Genomic DNA, 24,667 nt, shown 5'->3' with positions numbered 1-24,667 from the left:
GTTTTTGCTCTAGATTCACATTTTTTAAAGGAAACTAGAAACAAGAAATGTCATCCTATGTAACCAAATCAGTTCCCACATTGTGCATGACTAAAGATGAATTTTACCCCTCAAATCTCTGCCACTCGATTATACATAGAAATTAGCAGCAATAGGAGGTATTCTCTGTACCTATCATCTTAAAAGGAAAAATACACTGACAGTAGATTTCATGAATGATAATGAGGCTTCAGGTGCCTCATAGGTTCTGAAATGTGCAAATAAATGTGCTCTAGTTTGCACAATTTTTGACAATTTCTACTCCCTCCCTTTCAGGATGGTCCCATCCATTCCTCTTTTTGGCCATCGTCACTGGCGAATACTAGAGAGGGAAGAACTGAAAGAAAAAGAGAGAGTTTTCAGATACCAGTTCCTCAGCATGTACCTCACCACAATCACGACCATTCACTGTGAGCAGCAGCAGCTGCTGTCCCTCCTCTGCCTTCTGTCTTCCTGAGAAAGAAGGCAGATCCACCAGGAGCCTGTTGGTACACATTCATTCAATACATCAAGAGTAAACTAAATCCTCAAACTTCTCTGTTTCAGTGCACTTCAAGTTACTCTATTTAAAAGACAATATGATTATTTAACATTTTATTTTAAATTGGATTTTTATATTTTGAACTGACTATAGGTTTCTCAGGGCTTTTCCAATCAAGTAATTAACAGGACAACATTCTCCACTTACAATCTTTGTACCTGTGGTCTTATTCCTTGCTATGAAAAATTACTTTTGGATCGGAATCTAGACAATCTTCTTTGATTATTTATCTAAAACTAAAAGCAGGAAATGATTCATTAGATTTCTGCCAATACTGGAGTGTTGCCACTTTTAGCTCAGGAAGAGCAGGCTTCCTTTGGCAGCCTTTGCTTGCATGATGATGAATGAAGTTCTATGTTTAGTGCTAGCTAAAATTTTATAGAGTCTAAAAAAGCAATCTAAACATGTTATAGGGAGTAGGTACATTTTTTTAGATAACTATACCATAAGTTTTCATGCTGGGTCACAGCAATACCTTGAATATATACGTAGAAGAGGGACGTTTTCCAAAAAAATATCTTAAAATACTTGAAAATTCACTATTTGTCATAATAAACACATAATTTCTCCAAAGTGAATGTACACTCACAGTTACATTACATAGAGGAGAACATAAATGCCCCTCCTTGTCTTAATGATATAGCGCCCAAATTACATGCAGTCATTTGTCATTGAAAAGCATGGACCACCATGGAATGGGCAGTTAAACAGCACAATAAAACCTACTGTAGACCTAACCGGCAACTGTTACCTACTGATGAACAGAAAAGTCTTAGAAGTGTTGACAATATAAATATTTGTCTGTGCTAAGAGTTACAGCAATTCAATCATGATACCATACTTGTGGGGAGGGAATTGTGTAGAAATTATGCATTTATATCTGCTTACAGCATTCAAGTCTGCTTTCAGAAATAATAACTGATTTTATATAAATTAGTCTCACTGGATTGTATTTGCCATCCAGACAAACTTATTTTCAAGGTCTGAAAGTAAACAGACAAGTTTGAATAATTCCAGACTTTTTTACAAATATTTTGTACTTAACTTTAGTGTCCTCGACTCTGTTCTTGCCTACATTTGCATACTAATTGTCTTTGTGATTTGCTGGAGCATTTCTCCTGTTTCCTTTGATACCCTCCCAACAGCCTTCTGAAGTGGCATGTTCTGGTGGGCCAGCTCTCATGCTGAGAATAGTCCCCTCATTCTTGTACCTTCTCTACCTTCTCTACCTTCAAGAGAGTCCTCAGGTCCAGATGGGCACTCTCAGAAGCTTTCCACCTCTGTGAAGACTAGATTTTCAACGTGGGGACAGATACCCTGACAGGACAGCTTAGTGTTTAAACATCCCTATATCTTGGGTAGTTTAATTTATGTTTTAGATTTAAAGATTAAGGTAGAATCTCTCCCAATATATGAAAGCTTTGCATGTGTCATAAAGCAAGCTGTAAAGGGGTAAAAATGTAATTTTTAAGAAAGCCTTTGGTGTTCAACTTCATGACCCTCAGTCTCTCAGCTGTCTTCCCAATGGAGAAGGTAAGCACTCTCTGCCAATGCATATATAAGACATTTATAAGTGAACTGGTTTTGACAGGTTTTGTCCCATTTCCTACAGTGTACACTTTCAGATACTGTGTGGGCTATGTGGAATTTCCCTCTGTTCTGTTGCTGAAAATCAGAAACACTCACCTCTGTGGTATGCAGACTGAAAAATCATGCAGACTTCACCAAAACTGCAGGTGGACTTATAGACATATCCCACTGATGGAAAAACACAACAAAATGAATGCAGGGAAATCAATTGCTCCCTGAAGACCCTACTTTCCTCTCACCTCTTAACCCCTTTCTACTCTTTGCCTGCCAGTCACTTTGAGTTTTCTCCTTCCTACACTTGAACTGCCACAGAAGAGAATCTTAATGGTCTAGCTGTACTCATTTCTTTCTCACCACAAATAAGAACAAAATTTCTCAAATAAAACCGTCCTCAAGCTGAGTGCTATGCATTTGCTAAAAGTGTTCTTGAAGGAAAAATCCTTTGTATCCCTGATTCCTTTGAAATCAGTCCACTGACACCTTCCACTTAAAGATCCAACATTCAGATATGGTCCCATTTATGCAGGTTGGCTTGACCTCAGCCCAAGGACATTGGGAGTGATAACCAGGGCTGCATTCGAATCCTCCATTTTCTCTTCCAAACTCTTCCTGAGCACAACACCGCATCTTGTTTCCTTGCAATTTCAGATTGCCTCAGGAAGAATCCCACTCTCACTTTTTTATCCCAACTGCCTATGCCCACTGGCAGTCTGTCATAGACCCATTTGTTTCTCAAGAGGACAGCTTGAGAGAAAGGAGTTACTTGCTTTGCTGTCTTCCTCTTATATCACTCTCTGAGGACATAAGAGACTAAACATATCAAAGCTGCAAGAGGCAAGCCCTGAGAAAAATCTTTACTGTTTTTTCTCAACAGCAGGTCTTCAAACTATTCTTTGATGATACAAAAAGATATCAAAAAACTAAGTAGGAGGCTCTGTAGCTCTCCAAAAAAAAACAAAGAAATAAATAAAGGAAAAAGCTAGCATCACCTGAAGCTTCGCAATTTCACACATCAGTTGGTGTTATCAATCGCATCTCATAGTCACTTTTGTTGACAGTAAAGGGCAAATAAAATTATTTGGAAACTGTGGAAAAACACTGGAAATGTGTTCAGAGGCACTTTGATACTATATTAAGGAAAATGAATCTTTAACACATTTGGTAAGTAGATGATTAGCTATTTTTTCATTGATTTACACTAGTATGGGATTGCATAAATTCTATTAGGAAACAGATTCTCTGTCCTCTGTAGATCCAACAGATAAAGATAAAAGTTAAGGAATTCAAATCACTTTCAGTTCCTTCAGGAATATTTTTTGGGAGCATAAAATATTTTCCTGGAAAGAGACTTAAAAAAAGACTCAAGAAAAACAGCGTCTCAAACATCACATCAGAAACCTCATTCAGATGTGTAGCATTTTGAGAAGCAGCTTCCTTCTACAATCAGCAGCTACAGAAAGAACTTAAAAATAAATAGAAAGAGCATTTTTACACTGATGACCTTGTCTGAGATTACATCATGTCTCAGTTCCCATGAATGCTGGATACAGCCTTGGTTTCTGTCATGTCTACTTGGAGATACATTTCTGCTCTTTATCAATAGCATGCCATGTGTGTTTGAGCTGGGGAAGATTTGCTTCTTGCTTCCATATATACTGTCAAAGCACTGAACCAGAGAACTGAGTTCCAGATAAATTACTTCCTTTACTGATGGATCTAACACACCAAAAAAATAGTTTTCTCAGCTTTAGCTGATGAGGGTTAATTCTGTATTGTAACAGGCTGCTTAAACATGCATAACAAATCCACCCATGAATAAATTACACTAGCTATAGGGGCAAACTATGTCTACAATGCACTATCTGTACACCGAAGTTATCACCGTAGAAGCAAGTTCAGGTCCAGTATTTGGCTAATTTTGGGTGCAATGTACAATAGTTAGTTAGAATCAAAGAATCTACTGCTATTCTTGTCATATACACATGTAATCTGTCACCCCAACTTCATTAAGAGCTAGGCAGGTATGCAAGGCAGACTGCTGATTTCTAGATTTCTTGTGTTTCCTATCAACTTGCTAATGGCTGCATTTCTGTCAGTGGGATAAAAACATAATGTATTGTGAAAAAAGAAGAAGATGGTAGCACTGTGCAACCTAGTGGGTATGATAATCTTCTGCAATCAACAGATGTTTCAGTAGCATGAAAAAGTATTTACTCTACCTGAGATCCTTTTATTGCCCTCATAAAAACTTGACTGCATTTGTATCTCTTTACATGAAAAACAAGTTCTTCAATGGATGAGACTGCAACCTGCCCTGAAAGCTTAATGCCTTTAAATTCACATCCTAGTATATACATATGCAGCAGTTTCACTGAAGAACTAAGACTAGGAAAATACGGGACCAAGTCAAAAGACCAAGGAAAATTTATAACTGGGAAGAAATAAACATTACCTCCATAACAGCACTTCACTGGAGGTGAAGACTCTTCTTGTGTTTTGAGAAAATGCTAGAAGACTGATCAATCAATATCACTGTGGCCTGATGCTGTTGTTTAACTCAGCTTCTCAAAGCCTGAAAATCCCTTTATTCTTTCATTTTAAATTAGTTTCAGAAATTTTCTTTTTTTTTTTTTATCAGAGAATCTCTCAGACCAAGGAGGACAGCAAGGTGATGGAGTCAAAAAGCTCTTTTCTCTATTATTCTTTAACTCAGTTAATTCACTAAAATTGCCTAAGACATTCCAGATTGTTCAGAGCTGTTCCTCTATCTGAAGCACCAAAATAGAGGACATGCATTCCCACTAAGAATGCCAGTTGCAGCAGAGGGTTTCTCACTTTCTTTCTTAAACCGTATTTTTTCCTCTACAGTAGATAAAGGAATCTCATCTTTCTCCACTTATTCTATCTAGAAATCCTTGTTATGAATTATTTAATTTTTGCCTTTTTCATACAGAAACCAAAAAATTTTTTCATAAATTGGATTTTTACAGATTTATTTTTACATTCTCTCTCCACAAAAATTACTGCAGTCTATTGATATTACAGTGGGCTATGTCGTGATTCAACACTTCGTTGTGAGAGGGTTTGTTCCAGGAAAGAAGAAAAATATCATCCTTACCACAAAGTAAAATTATTTTCTAAAAAAAAAAGAAAAAAAGAGAAAGAAATTACATCTGCATCCGCAGTTAAATTCATACATGAAGAAAGCTTAATACTTTGGTTGCAATATTAAGCTGGGATCATTGAGCCATTGTTTTTAATGGAGAATAAATGGTTTCCCCCTGAGAAACCCTGCTTGCAAGACAGTGTCAGTTATTCAGATTTAGATGGGTTTATGCAGCCAGCATTAGATGTAACACAGCTTTATTTCTCAGAAGGCTTCCCCCTCACTTTCTTTCCAGGACAGTGTTTTTCTCCCAGTTCAGGGCTACATTCCTACTAAGGAGGCTTTCAATGCCAACTCAGAACAGGTAAAAAAAGAAGCACTTTGCCAAAAACTCCCCTGCTTAGCATACAGTCTACAGATAGAGAGACATCTGTCCACAGAACACCGGCAGGAAGGCTACTTAAGCATCAAAGTAGGCCTAAATAAGAGAACACATTCTGGTTTGGCTGCCCATAGAAGTATGGATTTCATATATTGTGATAGAAAGGTAAAATTGGACAGAAATCCTTTAACAAGCTCCAGCTTGTTCTTTTAATGTGAATTCTGAAGAGTAAGAACATATGGAACTGTTTTGTAGACTCTTCTGGGTTAGACATCTGTTTGCTGGCGTGACTGCAGTGGACTGCCTATTCACTTCAAGCACTAGATAACTTAAATAAAATACAGGAATAAAGTACATTTCTTCAGTCAATATTGACTGTTACAATACCACAATCTCTAGGACTGCAGCCTACAACACTCCTCCACCATCCCCATCTAAGCGCTTACTTTGTCACCAGTTTGAATTCTCTTTCCAACAAAAATGTGAAACTACTTATGCATGTTAAAATAGCCCTTCTCATTTGGGAATTTCAGAGGCTAGCATGGTATCATAGAGGCAATTCATGATTATGAGATTTACTGTCTTCAGTATTTTCAAATATTCCCTTGTTAGCTACCCTACTTGTTGTAATTAAAAGTCTATATATTTACAAAAAGAGACCAGCACTAGGTGGAAACACCTGAGACTTTAGTAGGCAAAGCTCATCCTATGAAAAACTGCTGTTTAATGGCGGAACAAGAATTCACATAAACGTACTTTAACTTCAATATTGGCCTTATTCTCCTGGTGGTGCTGGCACATGATTATACTTCCTCTACCTCCTTCATCAAGTGTAATCACTGTTAAAGTTACTCTGGAGATATGCTTGGCAGCTCCAGGATCCTGATGTGAAGCCGCATTATATATTTTCCAGCAGTAACACCTAGACTTGTGGGTTGGCTCCTAAAATGAATGTAGTGGTGATAGTTGGTTGTTTCTGTTGATGGATGCCTCTGAGGCCGCCTTGCTCTTTGATTACACTCCATACTACATTGATTCTTGAGCCATGCAGGTTTTTTAAGCTCTCTTTCTCACTGAAATGTCAAAATACTTAGAAAGCATGTTAAAACTGCCCTTCTCATCTGGAAATTTTAGAGACTTTTATGCCATCTTAGAGTCATTTGCTCATAATTTTATTTAGGCAGATAATGATCCTCAATTAAAGAAGCAAAATTTGCAGGGGAAAATGACATTTTTTATTATGCCAATATTTCCTCTTTCCATGTGCCATGCTTCTCTAACCTCCTTAACTACCATGGCTACAACAATGTTTATACAACAGAGGAAAGGCTTTGCTTATTGAATTGATACCTAAGATATACTAACATTATTGTTGGGGCAGAAAGATTCAGTATATGTAGCACTATAATAAAATACTTTATTGAATATAAAATTCCCTGTTGATTTCTGCATGCATATTGCCGCCACCACATTTGGAATACTGATGGCAGGAAAAAACAGTAACACTCATTGCTAGAAGCAGAGCATAATGGAGTATTAAAAATTTGCCAGATCCAAACGCTCTCTTCTTTGAGGGCTTACAGATGCCACAGGTGGGAACCTGTACGATTTCTTGGCATTTTGCATGGTGTATTAATTAATCTTATAAAGGAGGTGGGCCATAGAAAGGTGAGCCACTAGCTCATTTAAAAAAAAAATGGCTGAAATTCCATAATGCTGGCTTGGAGGACTTACTTGGGAATTGCTGTATGGCTACAGAGCTGTTTTTGGTAAGTAAACCAGTTACTGAGGAGGAAAAAAGAGAACTAAGAACTCAAGCTAAAGCTGAACAGCACATGTGAAAGTTCGGTCAGTGCGTATAGTGCTGTTGCTTCATATAAAGAAGAAACCAGCACATGGGGAAACTCTCCTCTTTGCCCATCAAAGCACTTCATATATTCACAGTGTGAATTTACACAAATATTTATGTAATGAAGTACAGCAGAGCAGTAGCAGTTAATATTTGTTACATTCCAACGGCAAAAAGAAAAGGTAGCATGAACTGAAACTAGTCTCTCGTATTCTAACCATCATCCTATTATTCCTATTAATTTATTGTGATATTTTTCGTAATGTCTAGGAAGCTTTCATTTATGCTCTTCTTGAAGAATCAAAGAAAACAAGTATACAAAAAATTAGGCAATCTATGACCAACGGGTATCTTTGGGATTTTTTTGGCTCTTTGGTGTTTGTCCATCTGTTTAAAGCAATAATAAAAAGAATTATAAATGGAAAGTTAATGCTCAGTGATGCAAACAACTTTCAAGAACCATATTAGCTAATCAGTTTCTTTAAAAGAAGTACTGTACTTTTTTTATCTGTTAAGAAATTCACCCTGTTTCAGAGACCTGTGGTTCCTTTTTCATTATCAAGGGATAATATAATTGATTTTGCATGAACCTTTAAGAATTATTATTTCCTGTTCAGTGGTTTTATTTTCAATTTGATAATGAAACACCCATAAAATTCAAAGGTTTATTGGGGAGAGGGGGTTTAGTACTAGCACCTGGCAACTATATGAAATGCATACTCAATTTAGGATTAAAAATCAGCATTCCTGTGACTTTTTTTAATTTTTTTTTTTACTCTGCCATTTGTACACAGGGTCAGGGAGATCAGCCTGTGTGCAGGCGGCAGAGGTAAGGGTGAGCAGGGAAAGGCTCCAGAGCAGCTGCTCAGGAAAACATCTTAGAGGTGGAGGCAGCTGCAGCCAATACTTCTGTGAACTTCAGTGGTTTTGAGGTGAGAGCACTCAGGCTTGTACCTACTGAATCCTCTGAAGAAAAGAAAAACTGATATGCAAAAAAAAAGAAAAATCACAAACTATATATTCTAATGCCGAGATTTTTGTCAAGCCATCCAAAGCCACATATTCAAAAGCAACAGGCACTTTTTCTTGCTATCAGCTGAGTATACTCTGTCTGTGGTGTTTTGACAGGGAACAGCTTTTCAAAGCGCTGGGACCAGAAGGGTTCTGATGGATGGACAAACAACCTCAGAAAATCTTTGATTTAGGTTTTGGAAAATGCTAAGCAATGTCATTAACAGGGGATGTAATTCAAGAGGCATGAACTGTCAAACTGTGAAAGCTTAAACACAAACATATTGCTGTCAGGCAATCTTTAAAATAAGCTTAGAAGTTATCATGTCATGGATGTCATGAAGTTTAGATAGCAGTTATTTACAAAGCTCCAAGATTAAAAGTGTAGCTTATTAATACATATTATTAATATCAATAATTAATTAACATTTTCTATGAGAAAGGATAACATAAACTAAAAATAATAAGAAACACAAACAAGAATGGATAATTTTTAAGCTTTCTGACTAATATCATTTAAAAAAAAAAAAATCCAGAGACATTGTGCAAATCATGTATTTTACAAGTCCTCAAGAACTCAGATTTATCTTTATCACAAATAGAAAACTGAGGTTTTTTTCAAAATCCAAGGTGTACACTGACTCTTTCATGCTATATGCCTTTCTACACCTGTGGTCAAGTACCTTGCAGTTATTATCGCTTATTTGTTCAAGTGGTGAGGAAATATTAAATATCACAAGTTCTCAACAGAGACTGAACAATAATTATCAACAGATGGCTGGTAGTAGGGGCTTGAGAGACAAAGAAATTGCCCTTCCAAAAAACCCCTAAGTAAATCGTTGGTGATAATCTTGGTCAAAATCAGATTTAACTAACTGTTTTATCACCATGCTTTTTGTGTTACTTTAACCCTTACTTATTTAGTTGTGATGAGCAAGCACAAATGCTGTATGTCCTGCCTTTCTCATAATCACAATATTTACAACTGAAAAACCCAAGAACTTCTTGTAATTTACTTTCCTGTTAAAAATAATACAACTGTTGGGTAATTAGTCATGTACAATTTTGCAACACTGTCTTAAGCTTCCATACCCATAAATGACTCCCCAGAAGATGTGGAAATCTGCAGTGGGACAGATCCTCCACTGAAGTTACTGATGGAGTTAAGATAACTTATTCCAGGCTCCCTTTACATGTAATATGTTTTGTTTTCAGAAGAAACATGTGGCTAATCAAACCACTAGACCTTGAGCTATTTGCTTCACAAATTAGCCCTTCCCTAAATATTTTTAAAGCATGTCTGGTTTGCAAATACTGGGAAAAAAAATAAAGACAGTAGAATTGCCTTACTACCCATCACACTCTATATTCCTTTGCCCTGTGTACATAAAAGGCTCCATCTGGTTATTACACTCTAGGCACCTCAGTTAGAAACTCTATAGAAGTACCAGCAAATTAATTGATAAGGCTAGATCCCAGGGATCTCCACTGGGTTTCTTCAATGGAGAAAAAATAATATATAGATATATATATATGTGTGTGTACATATATATAATTAGATGTATTTTTTCCTGTTAAATCTAGTCTTTATTTGTGGGCTGCAACAGAGAAAAGTGCTTTAGAGATTGCTATAGGAAGTTGACTTCTACACTGCTTATGTTGCTATGTTTTGCATGGGGAGCCCACACAAAATCACAGATCACGCAAGAACTCCCAAATCATTGTAGCAATTCAGTTGTAATTTTTTAAATTACTGAAACAAGTTCTTGTAGTGCATTCCTATTGGTTCTCACACAGTACCACACAACACTGGCTGGAAGGCAGCTGGAAGGTGGAGGAATTTGCCTTTACCAGCCCCAGGTGCTCAGCACTGTGCTTTACTCACAGTGAGAGAACCCAGTGCCATTGCTCACCACATGTGAAACCTGACTGGAGCAACCAGTACTTGGTAAGGCCAGGGTCCAAAAGAGGGCTTTCACACTATAAACCTTGCCCAAAGCAGGGCTCTCTATTCACCCTGAGGTCAGCTTCATCCTCCACCCACTTCTCCCACCTGGAGCAGATCTGAAGATACCTTCATCCAAAGCACCCCAACCTGTTGTTGCATTTGGATCACACTTTCTGGAATTATATACTGACTTATTGTGAGCTTATTTCATCTAAAGTTGCAGATATTTTATTTCAGAGTCAGACTGGGTACATAACCGCTACACAGCTCCTGAGCTGGCAGTCTCCTTATGGGTGAATATTGCTTTAAATATAGTGGCTAGAGTATGTGTTGATTAAAACCTACTTGACATTAACATGAAAACAGCAATAAACTAAAGCTCAAAGTCAAGGTCAAGTCTGTATGGCTGGGTAAAACCTCCTCCAGTTGTTTCTTGCTTCTAGAACATGATTAACAAAAGGAAATTCCTTTCTCTCGCTCATTTATGAGAAGCCACCGAAAACATAAAATCTACTGGTTCTTCTTATAAAAGCATTTCATGGTCTTCTGCAAAACAAGATAAATGATGTACTACTATGGTTAGCTACCAGGAATAAATAAATCAATAAATAAGTAACATCCAGTGAATTAAAACATTCAGTCAATTTATGTACAGGATCAAATAATCTTTTCCTAAAAGATCTCAGTAATTAATGTGTCTACACAAAATGGCTACCAAACCACAGTTTGGACAGATTTCTAAAAAGGTCTCTCAATAATATTTTCTGTTAAATTAAATTCATTTAATGTGTCATAGAAACATTTATTCTTGCAGTTTTCTAAGTATTATAAACCCAAATGAAACGTTAACAATTTTTTTTTTAAATCAGTTCTTCAACCCTAGCTGATGTAATAAAAAAGTTTCATATTTTCATATAAAAAACTCTTCCAGTTTTAAAATGTCCTTAAATCACTTAGTTTGGTATTTTTACATGTGTTTCAATTAAAAAAAAAAAAAAACAAAAAAAAACGCTTATCCAATTACTTCCCTTTTAAAAACAGTAGTTTGGAAGTTGAAGGTCATATGACTAAATAAAAGGCTCCTTGCACTGACAGAATAGGGTGGAACAGGTAAATGAGAGCAGTAACAGATAAAAGCTGTACATTCCGGACCTCATGCAAGCACCCTGCATGCATAGACACACACATACACTCAAACACAGATTTGGACTTGAACTTGTCAAAATCCCTACCTGAGGCATACCAGCCAGGCCTGGAAGGCTGTTCCCTTTCACATAAAAATAGTAATAACGAATAAAAATACTTGGAAGTCCTCCAATGCCTCATACAGCATAATTTCTGTTTCTCTACCCCATGCATACCCACAGGCTTGTTCCTGCTGTACAGTCCCTGTTCTCCCTGTTTTTTTCACCAAGGTAATATATTTGCACCACTATGAATGAAAAGCAACATTCTGAATTATAAGTGCAAAGGAAATCTGTGTTCTTAACATCTTCTTACCTTTTCTTGGGGTGCTACATTTCATCACTCAAACAAAGATCCCATTCAGGACAGCAACGTCATCCCACACACTGGACATGAGGCTTGGAGTTAGGTCACTTTTTTCATGCCATGTTTCCACCATTGCCTCATGTGACCTTAGGCAATTAATGCACTATCTGGTACCTCAGTTTCTCCTCGTGCTAAACCCTGGAGGAAACAATTCCATGCCACTGGCCTTTGTGATCAAAGAATAGTTTATACAAAACGGGAATCCAGTATCTTAATCCTAAATTGCAACCGAAGAGGCTCAGCTCTCTTCTAATCCTGGAGGCTCCTAGCTATTCCAGTTGCACCTCTGTGTGACCTGGAAGCTCCCAAGGTGAGTGGAAGTCTGTCTTATACATCCTCCAAACTGAAGAGCTGCATTGCTGTTTCCTGCCTCAGCTTGACCAGGATTCAGATCCCATTCACATACACTTCTTGATCAGGACACCCTCCTGGGTGGTATAGGAAATTTGGGTTGGCAGCCTCCAAGGCAGAGGAGAACACTGGGCACAAACCAACATTTTTCTAGGCAAATGCCCTAGCAGCCAATACCATCCACATTTGTACTTCAAAAGAAAGCAGGCTGCTTCTGCTTTTTTTTTTTAATTTTTTTTTTTTTTTTTAATTAGATACTAAAAAGAGGAGTAGATACTTATTTGTAGCTCTGAGCAAGACACTTTCATGTTACAGCAAGACGGGATTTCAGGCTACCCTTTCCTTCCACGTTTCTTGTTACATATCCTCTGTGTTCACTGATGAGACAGAGATTTAATTCTCAGGTATTTCATAGAATCATAGAATCATTTAGCTTGGAAAAGACCCTTATACATTTTTCCTAATATCCAATCTAAACCTCTCCTGGCACAACTTGAGGCCATTTCCTCTCATCCTATCACTTGCTACTTTGGAAAAGAGACTGACATCTTCCTCACTACCACCTCCTTTCAGGTAGTTGTAGAGAGCGTTGTCTGAGAGTTGAACAGGGAGTTGATGTTCAGCGCAGGATCCTGGACTCTACCGTAAGGCCATAGGAGTTGCAATGCATTGCAGTTGCCTTAAAATTACCAAAACCTCTTAGTGATGAGTTAGAACCTAACTCAATATTGTCATCCAGCAATTATAACAGAAAAGTGAAATTTCCCAAATGTGAAAGGAAAAATATTATCACAAAACACTTCAACTTAGAACACACGATTGTTTCCTCTACCATCTAATCATAGTGACAACAAGATCCTGCTGCCTCAGTTTTATCTGTACAGCTACAACTTAGTCATAATTTCAGGACAATCATGAGTCCTAACTGAGGAGCTAGTGCTTTGGCTTGTGGTGTTACTGTGCTGGTTGATCTAAGGTCTTAAAATATGATCATTTCCTCAACAACAGGTTGAACACAAGATAGTGCCTGAATATCAGGATTGGCAAACCATTTTAAAAGACATGGTAAAACATTGAAGTAAAGATAAATTAGAACTCCTTATAAAAACATTTTCAAGTTTGACCTAGGCCATCTCCAAAGCTGTAAGGTAGTTTTCACTACTCTTCCATTACTCCCGTCCTGTGTCTGTGATTAACTATTAAAATTAAGGGCAGATTAATATGTGCATTAATGTCTCATGCTAGACAAAATCTTTATTTCTTTGTCTTATTTCCAGAAGTGCAGATACTACCTAGATTGTCCTATATAACTAAAATGAGGAATGAAGCTTGCTGCATTCTTCTCTATAGGTACTACAGACCTCCATGTGAAAACTTGACAACCTAAATGACTATAAATGCGTTACAGTCTCCAGGGCTCTGGAATAAATCTTCATTTTTAAAATAGAATTACCCATTCTTCAGAAAACACGCATTGAAAAATTATTCTCATCTAAGTAGGTACAAATGAACTATTAGTAAGTCTTCTGTAAGAAAAGCAAAAAAGAATGAATAGTGTGAGAATAAGCTTACTGCAACAAAGCACATGTGTTGCTCAGACTTTGAAATTCTTCTGTGAACATGTCACATATTCTCTTTAGATGCTTACATAAAGAAATATTGAGTGCTGTCCATGATTCTGTTTAACCACCATTAAAAAGCCATTATTCAATAACACAAACAGCTTAGTTTCACCTCCTCTAAGGTTGATGTTGTTCTTGGTGGGCTGTTTTTCTTTTTTAAGTCTGAAAAGAGGACAAGACACAGCTATACTGTGTGGCTGCTAGACAGGAGGTGCCATTGTGGCTACCAGAGTTTTATTTATCCTTAATCCTAAGAAGCAGTCCTTTAACCAATAGCCTTCTCTATTGCCTTTCCACTGGAAATTTAGCACTATACTTTGCCTTATTCCCAAGATGGTTTTTAATGGCTGTTTCTCATTACAGAGAAAAAGCTTCTTCTGAGTTGGTCATGTTCCAGTGCAACAAGTAACAGCACTTACCAGGAACTTATACTGCAATCTTTTGATGCTCAGAGAAGATCCACTAGTACTGTGGCAGCTTTCTGGTGTTGCTTAGAGGAATGACTAATTTCTGAAATAATCAAACGGGAAAAGAAAGCAAGCTGCGTATTGGGAAAGAAAAGAGGTTTTGTCACTGGCCTTAGTCGTCTAATCTAATTTTTGATATATGTACACAGTAATAGGTCCAGCATGATTAGCAAAGTATCATAAAGACACAATTCCTGAGCACTTTTAAACACACACACACAGAGCTGGCAGTCACAATCTATTATCAGAGTGAATAGCATTAATCATTTTTAATGGTCACTCTGTTAAAAAGAAGTTCTAACTGATTACTGGTGTAAAAGAAAATAAATATAATGCATACAAATCTTATTTCCAAAAAACTGAATCACTTTTGTCAGGTATTTAACTTACACCAGCAAAACAGACCATCAAGAAGGCAGCATTTAAATGGATGCCTGCAGCGATGGCCAGTCAATGGCCTCTTTATTTGTTAAAGATGGATTATTTTAAATAAATTACAGAGCACTTTCACTGAATAAACAGAGTCTCAGTGGCTGTGGCATGCTATACATGCTTAATTGAGCCACAGAAATCTTAAATGACTACTGAGCTGTGTAATCGCCTTTGATTTTGCTGATAGGACCTGATTCTTTAGGCAAAAACCAAGCCATTGAGGGCTGAAAAGCAACACTACCTTGAGGAAAATAGAAAGTTTAATCTGGAATATATACTTATAATATTTCGGAAACCGCAGGGATGGAGTGTTCCAATAACTGAACACAAGGCAGCTTCAGAAGTGAACGATCTGCGTGTCATTTTTATTTGAGCTTGATATGTTAAATGTCCCAAATGTTTATGTTGTATAAGCCCACTTAAACATTGCAAAGTGCAACATATTCATTGGCAAAATGAAAAGTATAGCTTTTTTAGTCTTGCTTGCTGTCTTTTTGCATTGATACAGCACATAATGTGCACATATGTACCCAGGGGTTTTCTTAAGTAATCGTGTAATTTGACCGCTTTTGGGGAACCTGTTAATGTGATTTATTTTGAGTGTTACCTATGCCTTCTATAGGCTGAAGTAAAACATTAGGTCAGAAACAAGGAAAAGATTCTTTAACCCTTACTGATCATAATGTTCATTTTGAGATTGTGTATTATTAACTCCTTAACTTCCAGCCATCATGTCTGTCAGTCACCAAAAAATCCTATCTGAAAGAAGTCTATACTTGGTATATAAAAGCTGCAGGATCAGACCCTTCCCTTGACATAAATTAATCCTGAGCTAATGACATATGGAATTAATTTTGACAGAAGTTGTGACCTTAAATAATATTACTTCCATTTGTCAATATCTCTGGAAAATGGTTTGACATGGAGAGGTAGTGTAAAAACTACCTTGAATAACAGCAATTAAAAGAGAGATTGATACTGTTAGGCACTTTAATAATGATTGTGTAACTGGATTTTCTCTGTAGAATTTCAGCACCTACAGCTTTCTTCACTAGGCAAGTGCAGAAATTCTTAGTTGTGAAATTCTCTCTCTAATAGAGCACAATGAGCTGCATTTACAGTTTCCACAATCACACTGTACATTTGACAGAAAAGATATATGAGTTTAACCATGTTGGTAAAGCAAGTGCCTGCCAACATCTAATTATAACTGATAAGCATAAGAAAATGAAAGTTTATCCATACACAGTGATCCCAGAAAATTAAAATACATAATATTAGACTTTCTAAAGGACTATAATGAACCTTATGCAGTTTTTGAAAATAAGACCAGGCTTCTTCAAAATGTCACAACCTCATCAGCCAAGGATACTCATCAAGCAGAAAAGCTTTGGCCAAAGGAGCTGAACTGTTCTTATGTAACTTCAGAAATTCAGAGGAAGAGGCAGCAGAGGAATCTGAGGATGATCTTGGTGCAGATTTGGTTATTCCCTTGATAATTTTCATAATATGTGGGAAAAGATCCCACTGTCATGAATGTCACTCATTCCTGTAGGGAAACTGCCTGGAGTTTTGCCCGTCTCCTGGGCCAGAGCAGCGCAGCAGGGATGACACAGGGAGCAAGCAGAGCCATCGCAGCACTGGTTAGCATCCCAGCACCGTTTTCTCAGGGAAAAGAGAAAACACCCATGGTTCCTCCCTAGTGAATTTTTTTAGCGGAATTAATGAAAAAATAAATCTGGAACTTATAGCTGTGTTGTCTTGTGAACATAACAATAGCGGAAATCCCCCAAATATATGGAAGATCCTTGCAAAAGCAGAAGGCTCTGCATGCCTTTCTCAGGCTATTCATACCAACCCAGGACATAATTATATTTATGTTTTCTTTGGCAGTACACTTTTTTTCCCTTAGCCACAGAGACAGATTCTCCGGAGGCCACCAGTCATGCAGAAACCATGTGGTAAAGGCGGGTGCAAAATTCCAATAGCCTGGTGCCACGCAGTCATTCCTCACTCCACCCCAGGGACTACAGAGCAATGTGGCAGCAGGTGTGACCACATGTGTGCACTTTTTTAATATCAGCCCTGAGAGAATAATATTAGTGCCCATGAACCCCAGAGCTGAACACTCCTGTTTCCTTGGTGGCCTAAAAGCAGAACCTCATGTAAGTAATTTGGACTGGTTTCCTGTAGGCCTCTCTTTTTTTTTTACCTTTAAATATGGGCTACATGCTAGCAAGTAATCCTTTTGACTGTTCATGCTGCTAACTCAGAGAGACATCTGGCTGGATTAAAACGTTCAAGTGCTTTTTATGGTTCCCTTTGGCCAGTGAGCACAGCATCTTATAGGGATATTTATTGATAGGATCCCTCTTCCCTCTCCATGGGCCAGAAGAGCTCAAATAATGAAGACACTGCTAATAAAACCGGTCAAGAAACATTTCCAGTAAGAGGAGAGGAGCCATTGTACCTTGTATAACAGAAGTGTAAGCGGACCTAAAGGCAATGCAAAACAAAGACCTGAAATTGCACTATGTATGTGTAAGGTGAAATATGATATAATTGCTTAACTGAGACTTACCTAAATCAGGAAACAGGCTTGAACATTAAAATTCTAAGACACAGTTAATAGAAAAGGCTCAATAGGACACAAGGGAAACAGCTATATGGGTGCAGAAGTATGCTAACTCCAGGGAAAGAAATGCTATAGCCAGGTTGACTGCTGCAGAAAAAGCAGCTGCCACGGTGCAACAATCATCAGAACCTTACAGCCCTGCAGGGACCAGTGACAGATATTGCAAAATGATTCTGCAGAGAAAGGCCTGTAGCAAGTTGAAATAAGGGATAAAAAGCCACTTGGATATCAAGTATCTTTTAAACAATGAAACATTCGTGGTGTTTCTGTAGAACCTGGAGTGGCCTAGATCCTGGAAATAACCTACTCACTGTGTCTGTTTAAAAAGTGGAAGAGTCGTGAACCAACAATTAAATAAAGATGCTAGCATTACAAGTACCAGGCATAAAAGCAAGTGGGAAAATTCATCCTTTCCTGACATGAGCGAAGGTTCTATTAAATAGATTTTTTTCCTAAGTACATAATAGTTCCCATAAATCTTCATCCGTGTCCAGATACTGGTGCTACAAGCTGAAGAATCCAACCACTGCATCTTCCACAAATCAAATCCTAGAACAAATATTGTGAGATATATGAAGAAGGATATGCTGCATTTATTTATATAGTGTCTTTCAGACCAAAACATTTCAAAGTGCTTTACTAACTACTGATCAGCCCAGATACCCTCATGAGTGTAGCCACTGAGCAAAAGGTTGCAGATATCCTGATGTGAGGAATAGCTATAATTATATCCCAGGTGGAAGAGGAACACACAAACTGCCTGCAGAAGAAGGGCAACTGATAAATGTTGCGCTTCCCTCACACACCTTCTCTGCCAGCACCAGACTCTACAGTGGTCGCCTTTTTGTTTTATAAGTCAGTCAGGGAGTTAAGCTGCATAAAAATGTGCTCGGATGAGTTCAGGAGTAAAGTTTTAAACCATACACCAGGAACTGAAGAAAACACCACTTATTCAAACCTTACAGTCACCCTAGATACCATGCAGTAACATGTAAAGTAGGGTGGTCAAGCTCTGCACTCTGCTGTCACAGAAGATAAGCATTCAGATTTTTAAAAGTAACCAAAGGTATTTTCACTGTTTTCAATTCAATCACCTGCCTTTACATGCTGCCTACAAAACCCTTTCTGTAAGCTGATGCATAGTGCTTCATGTATGCTTTTCTGACTGAGACAATCTTGCAACAGTTTTGCTTTGATCTCAAAAGGAAAACAAAGAGTCCACCACAAAATAACTATACTATGCTCAAACAAGGGAGTTAAGGTAAGCCTTCTAGAGACCGAGTTTTTTAATCTCCTGCTAAGGCTACTTTGTGAGCAATAACTACAGTTATTTCTAATCTTTCTCATATTTTAATAGATCATAAATATAATTTATCTTTGATTGTCATTTGCTGTCATCGATAAGTTTTATCTCCTTTATTTATCTGTTTTCCACTAACAATGATAGTCAGAGCAACACTGCAGCCTACAGGTATAAATGGATTAATAATTAGTCAGATCCCTTTCCCTCTATGTAGGCTACAGGTAGCATCCTGTTTCAGCCTTCAGCAATGCAAATAAGCTGATGTTGGCAGTATATCATGAACTGCTCACCAGTCATTTCCTTAATGACTTGCTAATTTTCCTCTCCATATCCTCCACATGACACACTGGAACCTCATATGGGCATGCAGACCAGTGCAAGTGAGAATGCAGGCCATGTAGATAGCCCTATGAGTTTGGTTTTATGCCAGGTCTTGTTTCTCTGTTTTCCCCTTAAGGAATCTGCTTCTAATTTTTAATTTAATCTCTGATGGTGGCATAAATATAATTCTTTGGATATTTAACTTTTTCTGTCTACTGTTCCTCCTGCTAATCTGCAGCTGCCTGAACTTTGTGTTTTATGTCATAAACCAGAGATTAATGTTTTTATTTTCTGTTCAGCATGTCATTCTTGTTAACTTGATTTACTCAAGTAAATATTATACAGCTCTGAACCTAGTTTTTCTTACTTTTTTTTCTTTCTAATTAAGAATTAAATAACTTGTACCCTTGAATTTACCCTCAGAACATTGTTTAATGCACGCAAAATAAAACGTAATCTTTCCCAGATTTAAATACTATTTTCAATAAGTTTTAGAAGCATTAATAGCTGAAAAGTACCATTGTATCCCAGGGTATGGTAATCTCCTTAAACATCCAGAAATAACAAGAACATTGTTTTTCTTTTATATCATAACACTGGGATTTACCAGACTATTACAGTAGGACTCTCATTCTGAAAATTGTATTTTCCTATCTATTGACTGAAATAACTATCCTGTGCAACCACAGACCTATAAACTCAAGTATCTTTTGACTCAGTGAAACCATATGCTCTAGATAGCAAATACTTAAGGCTGTCCTCATGGGGTGTGTACCTACAAACCAATTGCCTAGGAGTCACTGCTCTGTTGACAGCGTACTTGCTGATGGCATGGCCTCAGGTTTCAGAAAATGGAAGAATTCTGCGGTGTCACCACCTCTAGGCTGCACGATGGCTCAGTGCACTTTCAGTGTGCAGAGACATCAAATGTAGCTGTCAATTGCATGGGGACTCTAATAAGTAAATCTCCTACTTCAGTGTTTAATACCTACAGAGTGCTTTTTCTTGGCCTGGTTACCATACTGAAGAATATTAGTAACAATGAATTATTAAAAAGTAAACCTGCAAGATTTTTTTTTTTTTTTGGAATGCTTAGTAAAGCAAAACAGCCTGTCTTGTCTTGTTGAATTTTAAAACCAATGTGCTTGATCTCCCCACCCTGTGTCCAATGGCTGACACAGTCACCTGGAAAAGAAGCAGTTCAGTGTTAAACCATGTTTCTTTAAAGGCTCAGAAAAGGTCTAGACACTTGAACTATGTGTTATCCCACATTTGCATCTGCCTAGTGTAAACCTTGCTTTTAAATTTTCACTGGCACTTGTTAGCCTTGGGTCAGCAATGCATTAACAACTCATACGACATTGTACCTGAGGTGGGTCTCATTTTGCCAGCTTGATTCCAGAGCAGGCTCCATTTGGGTGACTGCTGGCACCTTTTTTCACATCTGATTTACAGCAGTACCATCAGAGAAGGATATACATGCACACTGTATGCTTAGTTTGTTTTTAAAGAAAACCCATCAGTGAAGCAAACCACATTCTGATACACATTTGACTGCTTTTGCAGTTCAGGACATGATGCAGTCCTTTTTTTCGGGTTTTGGTTTTTTTTTTTGGAGGTAACCTAAGGAGATGGAGCATAGCCAGGGGAACAACCAAGAGAATGGACAAAAAACTTAAGGGAAACAGAAAAAGCTGGCAAAGACTAAACACAAAGGGAAAGAGTTGGTGAACAATAAATGAGAGCCAGAAATACAACAAAGATTCGAAAAAAAAAGTTTATTTTATCACAAATTAATAGCAAGAAAGAACCTATGACTGTGGTACAAATTGCTCAATGCCCCATGCAGTGCCAATATTATGCCGTTCATTATACTTGCAGGTGTATTATTTCTAGTTCCCTAGATAAAAAAATGCTTTTCATGTATTCTTCTGTGATTTAAAATGTATTTTTTGACTGCTATAGTGCCAAAGTTTCTTATTCTTCCAAACTCAATAACAACTAATCATTTTCCTGGCTGCAGACTGGGAGTATGGTTACTATTTTGCGCAGGTAATTCTACCATCTTTATTAAAGAACCAGTCTAAAATTTTGATCCATCTGTATTTGTGCAGGTAATTCTACCACCTTTATTAAGGGACTGCTTTAAAATTTTGATCCATCTATATTTCAAGTCGTTTCCCAAATGTTTATTTTCCCCTGTGAGAAAGGTTTTTCTATTAAACCTTATTCTTGTTCCTAATTCCAAACCTGGTTTCCTGTTATTGTGATTAAAAGATTCTTATGATCAATATTACACACTTTCTTCTCAAAGAAAACTAAAAAAGAAATAAATCAGGACATCAAAATGAAATCTAACTTACCAACATCTGTCCCCACTCGCAACCACTGCATACATGCTGCTATTGCCTGACTTCTCTTGTTGCTGCCCAACAGCAGCTGTGGAGAGGGCTTAGACAGAGATAATACCGTCCAAAATCCAGCAGTAGGGCAAATGATGCTGGAGGAAATTGCTCCAAGCTCTCTGGTACTTCTCATCCCCACTACTTTCCTCCTCACATCCACTGATACTGAATCCCAATGAGTGTGACGTGATTCTCGTTCAAGATTCATGCAGTGGCTTAGCAAAACTCCTCAACAAAGAAAATTATTTCTCTCCAAATCTAGTTCAAAGACATTTGTTCTGTCTCCATGGCCGCTGTCATGTGAAGGGGGAAGCCCTCCCAGCCAGCCCAGGGCACAATGAGATCCTACATAACACCCAGGAGTCCTAAGCATTGTGCACCCCTCATGTGCCCGGTTTGCACCCCATGTGAGGCCTCCACCCCACACACAGAATGACACTGGAGTCAGTTTGCATGCAGTCGGCTGTCCACACAATTGCCCCTTGCTAGGACAGCCATAGCAAAACCGCATGAATGCTACAGAAACCAAGCCAGATCACAACCTATTCAAGCTTCCTAAAAGCTAATGGGAATGATACTCTACAGTGTTAATGGTTTAGTTGTTGAATTTGGGGTACTAAGTGGGCAACTAGCCCTTGAGAAAGTATTTACTTTTGGTTTAATTACTGTACCATCCTTAAATTACTGGTTCTACCAGACACAGGCCAAGGAGCCTTTTCCGGGCTAACAGTCAAGAATGGCAGCTTTGATGACAGACTCTCAGCAAGACTTACTCCAGAGTTTGGCTTTGTTTTGACATACATATTTTATATACATACATATATATATATACACCTGTATATATACGTATATACATATATTTATATGTGTGTGTGTATATATGTGTGTGTGTGTGTTACTGCTTGTGCCTTCCTTAGCATTTTAAAAAGCACATCGCCATCATAGTATGTAGAAGTCCAAGCACACTTACCCTCTTTTGAAAACAAATGCTTCAGACAACATCTTAAGGAGGGGAAAAAAGCTTGTAATAAACTCCCACTTGCTTTACCTTTTGTAGGAAGGGAGAATTTATCTTCCATCAGATACTTTACTATCACAATCATGTCCAAGAGAGATTTTCTCCACACTCCATCCTGCAAAAGTGTAGTAGTAATTAAGGCATTTATGAAGCAAATAAACTACATAATGAAAGCTGACACTATGATTTGACTAGTGTAATGTACACATTATGAGATATATGACAATGATGTGTTTTATCTTGGACGAGCTGGGCTCAGTGCTAAACTCTCTCCACTTAGCTAGCACTGTACTTTCCTAATTTCTAAATTCTAAAACCTTCCCATACTTTAACAAGGATGTAGTAGACTTAGAGACAAGGTAAAACTTAAATGCAGCTTCTTCTAGCTATATATGAATGAACATAATCATACCTAAATATTAGTCTTGCACCTTGTCTCCATTCACCCATACACTTCTTCCAGTTGCACAGGAGACATCTTATTACAGCATTTTCTGCTCTCAGGACATGGGAGGGGTAGATGGGAATTCCATCACTTCTTTGTGTATGAACAATAATTCTGTGGCTGATACAGCCATTACTGAAGTAGCGAAACAGTATCAGGAATATAGATGAAAAAATCTGAATTTCTATTACATGAAAAACTCTGACATTTCAAAAAAAATGTCAACCATAGTGAAAAGTCAAACTTCAAAAATTCCTATCAATAAAATCCTGTCAATTCAACCAGCCAAAACCCTTGTTTCAAATTTGACTGCAGTTACATTTTCTGATAGCTTTCATATAGAATCATGTATTGTAGAGCAATCTTCAAAGTCAGAAGAGCCATTTTAAACAAAAGATGAAGTGACATGTTCCTGATCTAACATTTCATCTGCATTTTTTCAAAATAAAATTTCAATGAAAGTTTCATTTCTCCACCAAAATATATCAATTTAACCAGATTTATGTTTTTTGACAGAAATCCAGTTCTAGTTGTAAAGAATGCCCATAGTTTTTAATTGCAATAAGGTTGGGATTTTTTTCATATTTGTAAAAAAATGAGCCCTACAGTAGTTTCATCACCTGTCCATATGCCCATACAGATACACACATGAATTCACTCACCCCCACAGATCACAAACATCATCACCCCTTCTCCTCATGCATCCTGCATCCATTCTGTTCTTGGAAGCTGAGTCTTCTGCCATGTCATTTTTATCCCTTTGCTGCACTCACTACTCTGAACAATGTTGGTTTTCCACAGCAGTTTTAGTTCTTACCAAGGTCTGGTTATTGTCATATCAGGCCTTATCTTACATACCACCGGCCCCTTGTTTCCAGATAACTATATAACTCCGCCAAACATTTTCACTTCTCCATGAATAAACTTAACACATGTAGTAGCAGCTAGAAACCAAAAATAAATCCCACACAGATCGACCAGTCTGCTCTCTGTAGACCACCAACAAATTCTTTCTGAATTTGTGAATGCTCTGGATTTAGACTTCGGGAATTGCTGCCTAGACAACACAGGGTTTGACAATTCTTCTAGTAGGAAGCTTGGCACCTAGTCCAAATGAAATGAGACCTGAAATCAGTAAAAATAATTTACTATGGCCAAGTTTTCAGAAAAATAGAGCTTTGAGGAAAAAGTTTCTGAGTGGTCACGCTCAGAGTCAAGGCTATGTGGTCACTGAGTCTCATCCAGTTTTGTCTTTTCTCCATTCTATGTTGTTATGATAATCAGTATCTCCAAATATAAATGAGACTCTTACCACTTTCAGCTTCCAGAAGTGCCTATTCTGACTAACAGAGGAATGCAGAGCAGAAGGAAGTATTGGGTCCCTTACATAAAGTTGTTTCTTGGAAGGTAATTTTTGCATTTAAGTTCTAGATCTTTCAGCACAGACACTCATTTCCACATTTAAATCATGGAAAGAGAGAAGAAAATATTTAAGCTTAGCAAATCAGTGCTACAACTTCATATCTGGCAGTGCTAGTCTTCCTGTTTCCCAGGGGAGGATTAATTTGCTTCTTTTTATTCTTTGCCCTGTATTATTTCAATTGGAGGATATAAAAGGGCTATTAAGAGTTTTGAAGGATAAACACTTTAT

This window comes from Streptopelia decaocto, assembly GCF_964273445.1.
Source record: "Streptopelia decaocto genome assembly, chromosome: 4".
NCBI classification, from domain to species: Eukaryota; Metazoa; Chordata; class Aves; order Columbiformes; family Columbidae; genus Streptopelia; species Streptopelia decaocto.
The sequence above is the reverse complement of the archived record's forward strand: the minus strand, read 5'-3'. Positions refer to the sequence as shown.